Source organism: Diorhabda carinulata, chromosome 1 (assembly GCF_026250575.1).
Source record: "Diorhabda carinulata isolate Delta chromosome 1, icDioCari1.1, whole genome shotgun sequence".
Lineage (NCBI taxonomy): Eukaryota > Metazoa > Arthropoda > Insecta > Coleoptera > Chrysomelidae > Diorhabda > Diorhabda carinulata.
This window is the reverse complement of record NC_079460.1, coordinates 34,992,142-35,011,261: the sequence shown is the minus strand read 5'-3', so window position 1 is coordinate 35,011,261 and position 19,120 is coordinate 34,992,142. Positions and strand designations below refer to the sequence as shown.

Here is a 19,120-nt window from a genome sequence, read left to right as displayed (position 1 = left end):
CTGGTTTTTTTTTCATTTATTGGAGCTCTATTTTATAAAGCGAATACTAAAAATCTACTACGAATACTCTGAAAAATCTTGTAACATTCCTGATCCTCTAATTCTAATTTTTCAAATAAGTTATTCACTTAATTGTTTTCTTCTCTTTGCTCGATGCAAAGTAATACCCAAAATTAAGACATTTGAAACTATAAAGTATAGTGGCGGTGGTCACGGTAATAAATTTGAGCACACATAAATTCTAAATGTCTTTTGAACGTTCGAAATGCGCATGTTCTTAACATGCATTCATCCACGAATTATTTGTGAATTTATAGTTTGACATTCTTATGTTCTACGGCCTACCTAAAATTTCTGTTAGTTTCAAATTCGTGGAAAAACATTTAACTCAGAGGAACATGGCAAGTAGAAAGAATACACGTTCGTCAGATTAAAAAATCCTTGCTCAGGTCCGAAGATACATTGGACGTATTCAGAACAAGTTCAGAATTAGTAATTTGTGCGTCTCGAACAAAGGATTTTTAATCCTGAATGTGCTCTATTAGCACCAGGAATGCACAATTTGAAATCTAACAGAACAGGATGTCTTCCACGAACTTATCTAATAATTTCCCTTTGATTCTATTGTGTAACCATCGCTTCCTTAATACGAAGTAATGTGGAAACGGCAGGTTGCAGTGTATTCGCGAGAACTTGTTGGTGAATAAATGATCCATGACAACAAAATTTTCATTTAATTAAGAAAATCGACCGTAGTTTACGAAATTTATGACGATATTAACGTTTGTGTACTTTATTTGATATTTTAACAGATATAATTAATTAGAAGTCAAAATTACCTTGTAGTTAAAATTCTCAATCTAAAATATACATCTACACGCAACGATGTAGAATTTCAGATATTATTTCAATCCTTTTGTACACAATGAATAAATACTGCTTTTAATATATCTATCTTACACGATAAGCATTTTTTAACTTGTAAACAAATACGAGGGCGGTTTCACGGACGAGCGCCTGTTCAGAGGGTATATTGTTAGTTTCTGCCATGTTTCTGATGACATCTGTCCAAATTTCACATAAATTGATAGATAGATTAGATTCAATATACATATGAAATCAACTGTTTTTGTTGTTGAGAATATAGAATTTCGTCTATTAATTAATAATTATCTTTTACTTGGAAAAACAATTGAGGAAATGTAATTATCATCCTGAAAGTGCTTCTTATGGAATGATTTGTAAGTATTAATCTGTTTGTAAAAATGACCTCATGATCACGGATAATGCTGAACGTTCGGTACCGTCAATTTCAATTTAAACTTCAGAAATGGTTGATAAAATCCGTGGTCTGCTACTTAGCGATCCTCGAAAAAAAGTATGAAAGGTTTCACATGAAAAGCTATCTGTAGGGTGGGTGCCGTATAATCAAGTGAAGAATTTTGTCGTCGATATCTCACAATAGAAGGAACTTGATAAAGTATTATACACCATAAACAGACACACAGTCTGAAAATGAACTTCGTCCGAAGAGACTGCTCACAAGGCCAGTAAGGTCATGGCTTGACAGTAGGAGTTCGAAGTGTGATCTTCATCAATTCCTTAGAAAAAGGGAAAACGATAACCAACCAATATTAACCTGATTTGCAAACACGGATTTCTCGAAAAACAATTTCTTTGAAATCCAGGATCTTTTTTCAAAGCTCTTCAACTCTATTGAGCGATACTAAAGTTTATGGTGGCCATAAGAGAACGTAAAGCATTGAATATTACCCATTGAATTTATAAATTTGACAGCTGTCGAGCTATTAGTTTGAGTTATGGCATTATGAGTGAAGCAACTTTTGTTAATTTAAAAAAAAGGGATAAAAGAGAATCTATTATGTTGATAAAGCATTGCTTTTTGGCAAAAAAAAACAATATTAAAGCCTAGCCTAGCCTAGCCAGATGTGGTTAGCCAAGTTTAAACGAAGCAAAATGAGCACCGAGGATGATCACGCAGTGGACGCCCTAAAGAAGCTATCACCGACAAATACATCCAAAAAGTCCATAAAATATTTTGTAATTGAGATAGTTGATTCCCTAAGAATATCAATAGAACGTGTTGGACATATCGTGAATAAATATTTTGGTGTGCGAAATCTCTGTTAAAAGTGGGTGCCGCGCAAGCTCACAATCGACCAAAAATAATAACGAATTGATGATTCTGAGCTCTGTTTGGAGATTTTCGGTCACAATAAAAACGAATTTTTGCGTCGATGTGACAATGGATGGGACATGGCTCTACCATTTCACACCGGAGTTCAATCGACAGTCAACAGAGTAGGTTGCACGGACTCTAAGGTCGCCGATATTTTTCTTGGACGACTTTCTAATTTTCGGCTAAATTTCTCAACATGGTTAAGTTAATCTGTTTAAGTTGTTTTTTTGGGAATTTTTGAGCATTGGGAAGTTTCTTTAGAAACAATAAGTAAAGTAGTAAAACGTAAAGTAGTGATTGGTGATTCATATTTCTCTTGTGTTACAACAATCGATGAAATCTATGAAAATTTTACGAATCTTGTACAAGATAAGCTTTTTTGGAAACATCGCAGAACACCTAAAATTTTTTTAGCACGAGCTGCCCCTGTGGTGAGCCTCCTTATACCGCTAGATCTATTTCTAAGTATTTCTTTTTCATGGGGTAATTGAAAAGCGAAGTTTTTAGGACCAAACGAATTTCGATAGCGTTCAAGATATGTATCATATATGCAATGAACGACATTATGAGCAAATAATTACTTGTTTCTTATACATCTGTCACTTTTCATTTTTTGCTGAATGGTAATAAATAAAAATGTGTTAATTAGCAGTAACCTAACGTAAGTACAACTTTACGGACACTATAGAAAAAGCCATCAATATGACATTGTTGCCATTTAATAAAATCATTATGAATACATTATTATTGTTATGTAAAAACGCAGAATATGAATTTATTCCAAACTAGACTCTATCTGTAGAAATGGGAAGACATTATCAATTACGTATGAACAATAATCATACCTTTATGTAATCATAATTTATTCGTAACTTATTTTAATAATAAAATTTTTGTTTCCACTATGAAACTATTTTTATAATTTAAATCAAATAAATGTTAATTATCACGGTCAACATAAAATGAAATCTGAAAATAAACTCATTTCATTGTCATATCTTTTTTGTTCCCAGCGCAATTTGCGCTACTGTAGTTTGACTACTTCGTGTTGGCACGTCACATCGATTTAAATCGTTATTGATTCATAATCGGCTATAGCAGTTATTTGATTTTTGTTAGGTTCAATTACTTATGCGCAATACCTAAAAGTGTCTCTCATTATATAAGTTTTTTTAAATTAACACACAAATGACAAAAATTAAATCCAGAATCCGTTCGGAATCAAGCATTCGTATTACAGCGATCCCACACTGGTTACGAACTGATTCAGAATCTATACCATCTGTATTCCTACACCCATCTTTGAGTATTAAAACTGCGGCAAGATTTACACGTGGAGTCTACAAAAATTTGAGTATTCGATACTTTTTAAAGTGGAGTCTAGAAGAAGATACATCTCCATATACTTTCACAGTCTAGCACGTTTTTCTGCTGCTAGAGGCTAAGAGTCGGAATGATGTAGCTGCTTATTACTATGATTTTAACTGAGCGCATGTTCATTTGAATTAATTTAATTGAAACAATTGAATACAAGAAATGATGTCGATGAGACTATAGAAACAAGAACACAAACAAAAATAATAGACGGAATTGAAGATAATGATGGTGCAGTAAGTCATATTCAAGGTACAGGAAATATTATTTATCTTGAAATCTTGTACAAAGATATAATTTCATGTCTAGCAAACAATGGCAAGTTTCTGATGAAAGCTTCAGACAGCAAAGAAAAAGATATAGAGTTCATGTTTGTGGAAACATATCTAACCATGTCAAACGTAAATTGTACTGTTTTTGAAGATAACTTTATTAGTAATGTTTTGGAATATAAAATACAAGATATATCCACAATGAAAGCTCCGTTTCTATTTCTATCAGCGGCAGCGCTGGTATCGCAGTTTGGAGTATACTTGGCAGTTATTATGACTCAAAGAGAAGAAATGTAAGTCATTTTCAGGAAAAAATCTAAACCAAGTGAAATTGATCGGCAAACTGGTAGGTTTACCGAAAAATTGCATGACTAGAAGATGATAAGAAAGTTTAATTAAATACGTGATCAAATGGACTATGAAGAACGATGTGGACACCTGTTTCTACTGATGAACTAGTTCTCACAATTGAAGAGAAGCTTGAGCTAAATCGTAAATTAGTGCTATTGATATGGGATTATTACTAAAAATCTGAAATTTAGAAAACTTCTCTCACGTTGGGTACCCAAAATTCTAGTGAACAACGCAAAAAACGACGAATGGGTAGTACACTTCAGTTTTTGACACGCTAAAATTGAATATCAATGGAATAGAACTATACTTCGTTTTTTAGGACAGAAAAGGTATTTTGCTGAATTATTTCTCACCACGAAGCCAAACAATAAATGCACATTTTTACTGCGAGACCATTAAGGAATTGCATCACGCAAAACATGTTATTTTTTTCCACCATAATGTCCGGTGCGAACCTGACAAAAAAATCCTGCAGGAATTTAGCTGGTGGGTGTTTGATTATCATCCACAGAGTCCGAACCTCGCTCCTAGTGACTTTCATCTCTTCTTGTACCTAAAATCTTAGTGACCAACACTGATGACAAGCTGAAAGAACATGGTTGAATACACAGACGGCAGCTTTCTATGAAGAAGGTATACAAAACTTGGACCACGCTATGACAAGTGCCTACAAAATTTCGGAATCTATGTTTCAAATTACGTGACCATATTTTAAATTTAAAGCTAAACTCTTAGATTTGAACATTTCATTTTTTGGAATGTTCGTGTTCGAGTGAATGTTTGTATTTTCGTCCAGACGATATAGACTGCGTACAGAAGTACTCAGTTATTATTTTCCTGAGACTAATATTTGTTTACAATGTATAAAAAAATGGATTCCCTACATTTGATCAAAAGTAAAAAGTTCGTTTCAAAATATACCTAGCAATTCTCATCGTACATTTCCTCGCGGTTGTTTTAATATTGATCTATTTCGATTCATGTTCTTCCTAGAATAGAGCGGGAATCCATAGGAACATTTAACTTCCTTGTAGTTTATCATGACGTTCTATAAAGTGTTAATATTAGGACTTTTCGAAAATTGTGATCGGGTCAACTCGATGTTCCGAATGTTCGGAAACTATCCCAGAGTACATTAATAGTTGTTCGGAAACTGATCGAGTTAATCTGTCGTAGTCATATGATAGGATACTTTCTACCATGTTTCATTTGTCTTTGGTTTTTTAACATTAAAAATTATTTGTTTCTCAAAATTTTCATTCTGAGTTAGGATCTGCAATATCAGCCGATAGGTTTTCTACGGTAAAAATCTTATTGGCATTGCTACATGCCGTATTTTTCTCCAATACTGTATATTAAACGTGTGCAAAATTGCGTAAAAATTTGAAATACCAATATATAAAGAGAATTTCTGAAAATACGTGGATTTTTTTGTTTAACTGAATGCTCATATTATAATTGAATTGAACCAACTGCATAGTTTTCAGTATTGGAATTTATCTGTACATGGAATATACCATATATTGTAAGTTATGCATTTCATCATTATTTCAACGAACTATAGTCCAGTCACTATTGCTAAAAGTATGGTATTTTCTCGCGTTTTTTTCGAGCAACATCGATTTGTATAAAAATTTGGAGTTAAGCTTGTTTTACCTTCTCTATCAGAAGATATGTATGCTAACCTTTCTCAAAAAACAAGATGAAACTGTTACAAGTCGAAGACAGGAAAGGGACGTAGATTGACAGGTGATAATAGTACACATCGGCTGTTTTTTACGGTTTTCTTAAAGGTGACTTATTGACTTTTGAATCTACTCGTTCCATCACGTTTCTGCAAGATAAAAACTATATTCTTTGTATTTTTTTCATAAGAAAAAATTCAAAAAATATGAGATTGATGAAATTGCAGAAAATCGTGGGATAATGGTAGTTAGATCTCCACCATATCATTGCGAACCAAACTTGATTGAAAAAGTATGGGCACAGATAAAGGGAGAAGTTAAAAAATAACTCTTTCAAGATAAGTGATGTTAAGCTATAAAAGTGTATGGTTTAGTTAAGTTTTTATTTCAATTTGTTATTTTAAGCTTGTCTTTAATATGTACAGATGTGTTTATGGTTACATCTCGATTAAGTAAGTCTGGGACGCGCTTATGAAGTACTATACACCCACAAGCTGTACCTTTCTTACATCATGCAAAAGGTACAAAGAGAACTTTATGACGAATCTAATCAGGATAATCAGATATTTTGATCGAATTATTACATTGTCGTCAGTCTCTGAGAATTGTGGAAAATTTTAATCAAATCCGATTGCTCACAATAGGACAAAATCGAGGCCAAAAAGTCAGTTATATACATAAGGGTGTTAATAAATGGGAAGTTTTACGAGAGAAAAATTATTACTATTACAAACAACGTGTAGACCTGTCATGACCCTAATTTATAAAAAATTCAAGATGTCTTAAATAACAGAAATAAGGAATCCTCCTAATCCAAAGAAACTACAAAAATTTTATTTTATGTGTTGACTGTACATTAGACATCCGAAACTGTTATTAATGCATTTTCGTTATCTCTATTCCATTGTGTCCAGCTACGTATTTAAACACCGATAAAAAATTATACTGAGTTAGTGAGTGGTAATTAAATTCAGTAGATAAAACTATTAATGTTTTAGTTATGAACAATGGTTATAAGTAGTATGCTTTACAATTTAAAATACTATGTAACATATTAAAACAGTCATATATTAATTTTCAAAATTAATAAAATTTTTGTTCACATTTAAATTGCATTATCGCGACAAAACGAAGAAAAGCAAACCGATTGTGCGATTATTATTATCAGGATGGGCAGATGAATAGGTACGTATTAATTGATACCAATAGATTGCAAAGGATGGTCGTAGAATCGACCAGATTGCAGGTAGATTACGCCAATAGCATTCCAAATAGTTTGAACAGCATTGTAAATGATAATTTCAAAATGAAGAAAAATTTCTTTGGTGAAAACAACATTGAGACAATTAGTATATGCCCCTTGTGACTTATCTTTTAGTAAACAAAATACTAAAGGAACAAGTTTAGTGGTTTACATATCCGTGCAGCGTGAAAAGAAATATTTCAGCAAATATTCAAATGTGCCATCTGCATAACTAACATCGATAGGACAACGCACATCGATATTTGTTTCAGTTCCAAATACAATAATATTGCGTTTAATGCGCCCCAAATCTTGAATAGTTGAGTGCCTTTGGCTTCTTCATGAATCTTCAATTTTTTTGACCATAATCTGTGGGCAGTCACCTATGTCGTCCACGGCATTGCAGGAATGTTGTCCTTTTTGATTTATCGCACTTCTTAATCTAATTATATATTTTTAAGTATATTATTGTATTAAAATCAATCAAACAATTAGAACGCTCCAATGAGGTGTTTGAGGAACGTAAAAATATTTACCGTTGACCGTTTTTGTGAATAAACAAGCATTTTTTGAGCTGGAGCGGTATAATAATAATAATGTATTTGCATGAACATTACACTGTATTACTGCAGCTATTTGAAGTGTATTTTCTATTTTGGTTTCGAGGAGGTAGAATCCGATTCTTTGGCCCGTTTTCGAAGACAGGAAGGATACAGTGAAATTTGAACATCTCTAACATTAACATTAAATTTTATCATTGGTATATTCATAAAGTCATCATTCACCTATTACTTCTTCTCTGCCTTAGCTCTTTTCTTCATAGTGACCTAAAGTTCCTATTAATACTTTTATAACTACTCATTTTCAATAACAAATAAAATGTTTCCATTCGTTTTGATAAAAAACGTTATATCAGATCACTAATGTGAATCACATTAATTTTTTGGAAACCATAATAGATTATACTAAAAACATTAAAGCTAAAGAGAAAATATTATTTATCTTGTTTTAAAGCAAACATTGGGCTCGTGAAACGTTGTTAAATTCAATTAGTTGACTGGTTTTCAACGCGACTAAACTACAAATGCCAATAAACCAAAACACTTCACTCTTCGTTCTTTTTTATTTATGTAGTTTTTACTTAGGCTTCTTGCTGTTTTTCTGTTTGTCCAGTATATATTTTTAAGTGTTAAGGTGAGTTAATGTCTTCTACACCATCTTTATTTATAAACATACGCTGCCGTTACATTATACTATAAATACGAGGTGTAATAAAAAAATCTACTGTGACTTATGTATGAAAATAAAACTAGCAGCTGTCTTAACTTATGACAAAAAGCTGGCGAATAAACGTGGAAAACTGAATTGTGGCACGGCTCATTGTCATGATGAATAATGAAGCCGTTGGTCCATTTCCAAATTTCTTTCCTCATAAACGTTCCAGTACCCCCTTATAAAATTCGGAGTTCACAGTTATTTCCCTTAAAATCTCTCTGATTTCTCACTATGGTCTCATAATCGAAGGAAATATTCGAATATGAGGGTACGAGTGCGAGTTGAGTTACAATTTTTGTCACAGGGTCATAGCAAACGAAACCCGGCATAGATCATTCAATCATGCGTAAATTGAACCGCGATTTTCTTCTAATTCATTTGAGATGTGACATCAATTGTTTAATTTGCAAAGTAGGAGTTTTCAAGATCTGTACTGAGCCCTCGAATAGTCAACCGCCGATTTGAATGAACAAGTTTGATCACTCTGTACTATTTCATCTGATTTCAAAGTCTACGTCTTCGAAGTTACTATATTATCACCATAGAGATTTCAAAATTCCAAAAAATGTTATTGCACTGTTTAATATGCGTGTTTCTTGACACCCTGCAAACACGATCTCACTACAGCCACTGTTGTAGCCTGAAGGACAAACTTGTCTCAACACATGGGGCCGAGACATTCTAGTGTTGGAATAGATGCAGTCTAAGTAGCTGCTACAATACGTATTTTTTATTACGCCTCGTGTTGACAACAAAAATGAAGATCGGTTTCAAGAATTATGAAAGTTTAAACTTCATATAGTTCCAGTATGACAAAATTATAACAAATGAAATAAAATACACACAACGTCAAAAGTCTGGAAGTCCCCGTATATAAAAAGTTTCGATCGAACCTAATTATTTCACTTAAGTAAATTACATGTTTTTGGGATTCCCAACTCTCCTGATGTGAATCCAACTAAAAACATTTGGGATTTCATTACTAGAGCCTTTCACAATCGTTTCAACCCAGCCCAGACTGCAGATGATTCAGTCGCACATATTCAATAAACAAAATACGTTTATTGTATTTTTTTGTATTTTAAGGAATGGTTTCTTTAATAAGTCGAGGGGGATTCAATATTTTTGACGTTGAGTGTAGTTAACTATATTATAAATATAAATTTTTAATATCTTTTTGTTAATTATCTTATTAATAATTTCATGAGAATACTTAATACAATAAAAAAAGTGCAGGTGATGATAGAGGATTCCAGTTCCTTTCTATCCTTTCCTTTCTTTCCTATCTTTTTTATGTCTTATTTTCTTATAAAGTCTATTCACTTTCTTAATAACTTTTCTTAAAAATATTTCTCCAATCTGAGAATAAGTCCATACTAATTCAGTTATTTCATATTTATTTGTTTATTATTGGCTTTTTTTTGTTATTTGCCTTTTATCTTCATTTCTACATTTGTAACACTTCGTATTCCTCGTTACTCTTCTTAGGTCTTTCATTTCAATTGTGTTCATCTTAGTTTGATCCTTATTTCTTATATGACGTATAAAAGCCTTTTTTCATATTTTTCCATCAAATCTTTAAAAATATATATATACAGTGACGTCCCGAATATAACCTATCAATTCGATATTTATCAATATTCACCGAAATCTCCTTCTCATTGAACTAAGCCAACTTTCATAATGATTCCCATGAAAACTGGCGGATATATTTTATGTTGTTAAATAACTTGCCAATTGAGTAAAAAACCTTATTTAAATCCAGCATCAAGTGAAATACTTTTGTTTTGAACCTACAACTGAAATATCCATGGCTCATAACTAATGACTCGCCCTGTATGTATCCGTTATAATTTTACTCGATATCTACCAAAAATCTCATGTATATGTAATAAATGAAAAAAAAATACTGGATACCAAAACTGAATAATGCATACAAAGTAACTGATATAAATCAAGTACTTCGTAGCGTTCATTTGCATATTTAGTACTATATATACAGAATTTTCCAAAAAATAATAAATGATATTCAAAAAGAAGATAGTGAGAGTCCTCATTTATATTAAAAATAAGTTGCCTAGCAGTCCGTTTGAATTGTACTGGAGCACCATCGTGCAGGAACCACATGTTTTGCCTGATATAGAGTGCGATGTCTTCAAGTAGCTCAGAAAGATCATTTTCGAGAAAACTGGTGTAAGAAATTTCATTCAATGGCTGAGGCAGAAAATGTGGCCCAATTAAGTTATCTCCTACAATACCAATCCATACGTTCACTGAAAAAACATTTTGAAAATGGTACTCCCATGGGGATTCTCGTCTTCCCAAACGTTATTATTGTGAAAATTTATGTGTTAACAAAACAACAATCTACAAACTTACAAGTAAACTTCGATTGTTAACTATCGACAACAGTGTTTGACATCAGCCTACTATAGGTTTGTTCCAACCTACTACTCTGGACCGTTCATGGAACGGTTATTGGAAGCGTTTAAATGATATTTTCTGCGCAATCACCGGCTATGTACGCTTCTTGTAACAATACTTCAATCAAGTATCAACCAAGTATTGAAAGCACCGTCTTGAAAACGGTTCACAAACGATATCTAAGTCGGTTGGAACACAAAATAAGAATTGTTCTTATAACGGTAATTGCCCAGTTGGGGCAAGTACCAAGGAAGGTTTTTTGATGGGTTCGAACACACCTTATAATTTGAATAAACATCTAATGAACACTGTAAATGAATTGTCGAAGAGACAACATCCTACTATTCTGAAGATTTGTAATTAAAAACAAGATGGAGGTGGTCATTTCCAGCATTTTTCATGAATATTATTACAGTGTATTACATTTTCCACTCAATTTATTGAAAAAATTATGAATTAGGGCGTTTATTTTTTTTATTTGCAGCAGAAAAAAAATTAAGAATAAAGAATATTTTTAAATAAAACAAGGATTTAAAGTTATAATTTTGTTGTAAAAAAGTTTTGACAGGAAATGAAGTAAGGGTTGCTAATTACAGCGGCGTATGACGTAATAGGAATATTGAAAAAATACCCGAGTTTCTAGCTCTACTGAAATTTTAGAAAAAAAATAAAAACTCAATTTTAGACACTACTTAATAAAGTTGATATTTTGGAAAGGGGTGGCTGAAGAAATTTTGTTACAGAAAAGAACCATCTTATGTCATAAGAGCAATCACATCCTGAACTTTATCGCATGAATTTGGTAACACTCTGTATCTTGACCTGTATGACAACAATAACGAAAATCAATCAATTATTTTTTTATGGGGATTGTGGCTGATACTAATTCCTTGCATTTTGATCCATTTATTGAGGTAGATCATTCTTCTCATTTTTTTTCACAATTTACTGGGGGTCTTGACTATTCTTATCTTATCATTGCCACTCCATACTCTTTTTACATTTTTGTTTATTATTATTATTTATTCCCAGTTATTCTTAATGATTTATTTGTGTCTTTTACCAAATCTTTCTCTTTGTTTAGTCCAAATTGATATCAACTCCTAAATCAATATTCTCAATTCAGATAGATCGGAGGTTCTTCAATTCCCTGTATCCCATTCACTCTTTCCTATATTTTCCTCTTATAATTCTTAAATAATTGACGTTGTGTTTCAAGATTATTGTGTGCGTTATCGTTTTCCTGTATACATATACGAGGATGTATTGATATCTAGTTAGCCTAGACCACTTCCATGCATAAACAAAATATTTGGTTACCATAGCAACGAACAATAACTTATTAGAAGTGTCAGTGCAAAATTGTGAAAATCGAAAAATTGGAGTATCGAGCCATCATCAAGAACCTGTATTTAAAAGGGTTAAGAGGTAAGCAGATTTACGAAGATATGCTTAATACCATTGGTGATCAATGTCCTTCGTATGCGACCGTTAAAAATTGGAACTGCAAGCTTCAAAAGAAGTAAATTTTCCATTGAAGATGATGACCGATCGGGAAGGTCAGTTGCTGTGTCAGTCCCCGAAAATATCGATGCAGTTCATGACATGATTTTATCAGACCGTCAAATTGGGCTAAAACGGATATCTGAAACACTGATTATTTCATACGAACGCGCTCATCATATATTCACGTCAATTTGGACATGAGAAAAATTGCTGCAAAATGGATCCCCAAATATTTGAATGTTGACCAAAAGCGTGCAAGGGTAGAAGCATCGCGTTCGATCTATGCTCAATTTGAAAACGATGTAGACTTCTTAAACCGAATTGTTACTATGGCCTAAGAAGTTTCTTGTCCAAAAGTTCTTGCTTCAGTTTTTAGGGATTGCCATGGAGTAATCATGATTGATTTTTTGGATAAGGGTAGAACAATAACTGGAGATTACTATTCGACATTACTGACCACTCTACAGAAAAAAATTAAAGAGAAAATACGCGGAAAGCTATCCAAAGGTGTTTTGTTTTTGCAGGACAACGCCCCTTTACACAAATCTCATGTTGCCATGCAAAAAAATCGTGATTTAGGGTTTGAATGACAAGAGCACCACCTTTATTCACCAGATTTGGCTCAACTGAAAAAAAGTTTAAAAGGTCGTAAATTTTCTTTCAACGAGGTGATAAAAGTTGTGGAGGTCTGGTTTGCACAGCAAGAAGAAACATTTTTTTTGAACGGTCTAGAGACGTTACAGGTTCGCCGTAATAAATATAATCCTCGTATTTTCTTTTTCCTTTATTTATATATAATCAAAATTATCTTTTCAATTTTCTTTTGTCTTTGCTATTTTATTCATATCTTCTGCATATCCTATAACTTGTGACTAATTCACCATTACATGTTTCTAGTCGTTTTCAGAATACATTTCATCACTAAATCAAATATAGTAGAAAACAGGATCTTTCTGTTCAACCTCCAATTGAATTAAGATGAAATTTGACTTTAGCTCTTCCATTTGTTACACTCATATTTATTGATATTATTTTGTGGGGGAGGAATCTCCAATATTTCTAGTATTCTGTCTGGAAGCCAGTTTTCATCGAAACACGCCCTTTCTGAATTTACAGTTTACTATTTTGTAAATAAGCTCACCCAATATGATCATGATGGCTAGCTGAGAAACGAATTGTAACAGTTCAGCTATTCGCTGGCATTAGGCTTTATCGAATGCGGCTAATTTCTAGGCTAATAACAACATTATCCAGAATTTTGGCCACATAATTATATTGAATTTGTTATTTATGTATTAAGATAAAAAGAGAAAAAAAATATTTATATATACATTTACATATAAATTAGAATTGCCAGCTAGATTATGAGCGTTTTCGTAGTTGAAATGTGGTAAAATTAAACACCAAAGGGTACTAACTACTAATATATTCGTAATTTTCGAATACTTATGTATTAATCATCTGAGAATCAATTAGTTAGGAGTTGCGGTGTGATCAATTTTATAATATCTACACATTAGATTCATTAACTTCAAAATTCAATATTCGAATCGACGCTTTATAGAAATATTAATCCTATTGATTCTTAATATTCCCAGACGATGAATACATAGGTATTCGAAAGCTAGGAATATATTAGAGCTAGTACACTTTGGTGTTTAATTCGCCAGTTTCCCACTACGAAAACGTTCTTACAATTACTTGACCCACCATTTTGATTTTTTGTATGTCCAAACACTACTTGTTTTGTAATGCGAAATTAATAGTACCCGCATTATAAATTCATCTCAATTAACAGTAAACAAACGGATTTTTGATAGACACAATTGCCGCATAACCAGTTTTCGAGAAGAAACACACCACCATTTGCTTCTTAATGCTGCGAGAACTACAAACTCCGTTGACCTTTCTTGACTCTGAAACACCAAAATCGTCGACTGATGTTTTGGTGATTCATACATACAGTTGCCGTATGACCAGTTTTCGTGATGAAACAAACTACCATTTGTTTATAATACTTCAAGAACGACAAACTATTGTTTTCTTTCCTCACATTGAAACACAGAAATCAGCGATTGGTGTTTGCGTATTTCCTGACTCATATTTATAAAGTCGTGATTAGTCACGTTTAACAATGCTGGACATAACTTTGGCTAGTGCCCAATCGCCAAAAGTTAGATTGAATTGCGTTGAATCAAAAACAAATCATAAGTCGATAATTTTTGGAAGTTTATTACATTTTAAACTTATTGTAAAGATAAATAATCCTCTCAAGTCAAAAATTTCTGAGTGTGTTTACTATCAAATATAGTAATTTATTACACACACACTTTATTACCTGATGTGCGTTATAACCAAATTATCGACTTCGGAGGAAGTGTACCTGTACCCTCCATCACTGAAGACGATAACTTGGTTATGGAAACGGGCATCAGGTGATATAATTTTGATAGTGTAATGTTAAAAGTAGCAAGTTAACAGTTCTAAAAATCTAGGTACAAGATGGGTTAAAAAATCTGCAGACCATTTGTCGTACGTGCTATACATGCAAACCAGATTCTATTCATTTTAACATTCAATAATAAAAATAATGATTAAATAAAACAATATTTTTTTAAATCAAATCTTACATTCATTTTTGAGATATCATTTGGTTAAGCATTTTTAATTCATATGCGTTTTTATAAAATAATAAAGTGCATTTTTCAATTTATATGAAAAGTATAATTTTACGAATTTGGCAAAATAGCGCTTTCTCTTAAGCTGTTCATTTGTAACAAAAATCAGTTTATAATAATAATATGAATTTTTTTTATTCGGATTCTACATATATTTGTAAACCCTTTCTGTGAATATACGTTAAAGTTCATTGTATATCAACGAACAACCTTGAAATTTGATTTTATGACCTTCACCTATTAAGAAAAAATAATAAACATAATAATGGTGAATAATGTTCAAAAGTTATCGTAAAAATAGTGATGAAATGTTTTTTTCTGAAAAAATCCTTACAGAACATCTATTCAAAACAAACACATAATGAATTTAAAAATAAACATTTTGTTTAATATATTTACATAAAACAAACATTCCAACAACCATTCAAGAAGGTATGATTAAAAACTGCTAACACAAATAATTTATTAAAACGGTAACATAAATATTTTTTGCAAACGACACAAAAAATAAAAAAAATCTACTTATACAGCGCAACCAGCGTGTCACCACTACACGGAAAATTAGCTTACACCGTTTAAATTACATATTTTGTTTCTAAGGTACCTTAAATTGTTTTGAAACAGTGGGACTTACTTATTGATAAAACAATCACAGACAAGAACAGCCTTATCAGAAAATTTAAAGACAATTTAAACAATATGCGCCAAGGTCTGTCTCAATGACTATTATAAAATTTCATTGCTACTACTAACTAGAAATAAGCTCAATAAATTTTCGCAGTAACTACACGTATTTATGCGTAAAATTGCCTACCTAGCCAACTAAGCACAAATTTCAGGTAAAACAATCGATTTATTGACTGTTTCAAACAATATATGGGATAGATTCCAACAACAGCTCATTAACACAAAGGAAAAAGTATAGCATAGTCATGTCGAAGTATTTAATTCGTTCAAATATCGTTATAAACATAAAGAAAATTAAAAACTTACCTTCTAGTGTTTATCACTGATAACAGTACACGCCATGTTGGAAATTAACGTCAAATATTAAACTCAATCGGTGTTTACAAACCTTGTCATGTGACAAACAAACGACATGCGCCACGGAAATCGCACATGCGGTAAACGGTGTATCACTCAGCGTAATTCAAACGAAACTTAAGACCGATATTCCCTTGTAATCTAACAGAAGCGGTCGGCAGTTCTGAACACGGTAGCTGGAGCGCATCACGTTTAACAAAATTTTTACCACTACTACTCGGGAAACGATCTGACTCGCATGAAAACCGTCAGTTGAGTAACAGGAACAGATTGATTATGCTACGACAACGGAAAAACTAATATCGCGCGGTTGCAATATAACATTTTTCTTATAAATATAATAAAATCTCACGTTAATTTTATGACATACCTATTAAACACTTACTTACTGGGTTTATGAATTTCTCTACAAAACTAAAAAGAATGCGCTCTTGATTCCTTGAATAACACAAGTGGTATATTTCAAATTGGTCTACTTTGAACAAGTTTTATAGATTTCGAAGAATACGAGAAAATTTTCACATTGTATTTTTAATTAACCAAAAAAAGTATAATAAAAGTTTTATTTAAAAACTTAATTGCTATAGAAAAAAATGACTAGTATCATATACATACGTTCTAATAATAGACTTATGATTTCACGGACTGTCTACATTTGATTTCAAAATTATTTATGTTCGTAGAAGTCCAAGATTTTTCGCAATACTATGTATATAAATGTCCATATCGAAATAAGTTAAATAAATGTATTTTAAAGGAAGCGTCAAAGATTATTCATACTCTGGACAATTTATCACACTTTTATACAGTGCAAGTTGTTAAAATTCTTAGTAATGATCTGTAATATTGAATTTTCTCGGCATAATTCAATTTATCAATTCAATTCATATAAAATTACAACGGTCATACCAAACACTTTGTCTACATTATTTATCGTATACAGCTGGATACTTTTTCAACTTTCCTCCCATATGAGATACTCCTCCTTTTATCTACCCTCCATATGGACACCAATAATACCTGAATTATAGTTTTGTTTTCTGCCACTTGCCGCGTAGTATTCAGGATGCAACAACGGTTTTCATCCGATGCCAAAGATTTTTTTAATCTTTATTTACTTTTTTTTATCTTTATTTTTAATTAAAAAAATATTAACGCATATGTTAGAAACATAAATAACTTGCGCGTACAACTACTTTTTTTCCGTATTACGTTCGGACTTCTTGTATCTAGGTACATACTTCTTGTTCGCACACATGCCTTTATCATATTTGGTATTAATAGGTGGTTTTTTACAGAAAGATTGGTGCGTCTGACGGTTTTTTACCATTGCCAATGAAGATAAAAAAATCTGTACCAAATTTAGCGTGGAAAATAATATTAAGTGACCCGAATTACTTTGTTTACTCATCGGCGAAAAAAGCCTATACCGAGAGCATGCCAAAATTTATATGGAAAAGTGTCCGTCGAAATGTGTTAATCAAGGGTAGCGCAACATTAACATCATGGTTAATTTTATAATAATTATTTTACTTCATTTTATCTACAATTGCAACATTCATACCACACCCTTCGTCTAGAACAGCGCTATTCTAGAAGGTTTTTGAATTTTTATTTATCGTGTACAGAGGACACAAAGAAATTCAAAATGGAATCCTCAGAGTCTAATGTAACCTTATTAAAAAAAAACGGTACACAAGCAAGCCATTGATTGTTTAATATTAACTTTGTTTATTTTGAGTTTTAACTGTTATATTTCTTAAACTAATTTAGAATTTGTATATAGTTGTATTTTAATTTTGTGCAAAAGCAAGGGGTGCATTCGGGCGGTTAAACAGGGGCGTACGAATGTTCCCCCTTAGATCTTATTAATATCAGTATATCAAAACTATTTTTTTATAAAATTAAATGCACTATAACATATATTTCTTCTTTTATGACGAATTCTACTTCTAACAAAATGAAATATTTTTATTAAGTCAACCTGATAGTTAATATCCAAAAACTAATAAAGGAAGAAAACCGGGTAAATCCCATGTCCAACGACGAGTTAAAACTATCTGTATATGGCAAAATATTTATAGTAAAATCATGAAAATTTTTACGTTTGTGTTTTCGGATACGATGTTTTTAGCTAAAATATTTTCAAAGATAGCCGACTTCCGGTTCTACCGTTATGTTAAATTGAACACTCTGTATATTAATATATATTTGAAATCTACGTAAAATTTTAGTATACTTTTGTCTAAAAACTTTTTTCGAAAAATGCGTACTTTTTGAGTTATTAATTTTTTTGTAAAAAATTTGACCGTTGCAGACCCTAATAAATTATTTTTTTACGAGGATGGTTTCTCGAAGTATGCATTTTTCGAAAAAAGTTTTTAGACAAAAGTATACTCAAATTTTACGTAGATTTCAAATATGTATTAATATACATGGTGTTCTATTTAAAATAACAAAGTTATAATGGACTTCAAGTACCTAGAACTGGAAGTCGGCCATCTTTGGAAATATTTTAGTTAAAAAGATCGTACCCGAAAATCCAAAATTACAAATTTTCATGATTTCAATATAAGTATTTTGCCATATACAGATAATTTTAACTCGTTGTGGGACACACGTATACATATACACCCGAAGAAATTAATACCAGCGGATATTAAAGATAATTGTTATGTGTCGTGAAATTTGGAAAAAAGATTTCTGTTGTTTATCACGTCGGAAAAGTTCTCACTGATATAGAAGACATAATCCAACCTGATTCTCAACCACGAACGGGACGGGGGGCAGTACAGCTAGAATGGTAAAACTTTTTGCTTTTGTAGTTAATTTAAATAATTATAATGTGCAACAAGTTCCAAAGTAACAGCCAAATGTATAATTACCTACTAACGATTTTATTTTTTGTTATTTTTCTAAAGAAATATTTGTCGACTATGAGTCAAGTCACATAATATTAGTTAGTTCTTTGATGAATAAATATTTTTGTAATAATTAATAAAAATTCAACAACTTTAATTGGCTTTTCAACTATCCCGAATGAATCTACCTCATGGCGTACGAAA

The 19,120-nt window shown here is 31.8% G+C and overlaps 1 protein-coding gene across 1 annotated transcript in view; it reads right to left on the bottom strand.

Annotated features, from left to right (window-relative positions):
* Window positions 1-16,348, bottom strand: part of LOC130900940 (uncharacterized protein PF3D7_1120600-like) — a 63,406-nt gene extending 47,058 nt beyond the window's left edge. Inside the window, exon 1 of the mRNA XM_057811961.1 lies at window positions 16,005-16,348. The gene's annotated coding sequence lies outside the window, so the exon portion shown is untranslated. The remainder of the gene's footprint in view (window positions 1-16,004) is intronic.
* Window positions 16,349-19,120: the final 2,772 nt, after the last annotated feature.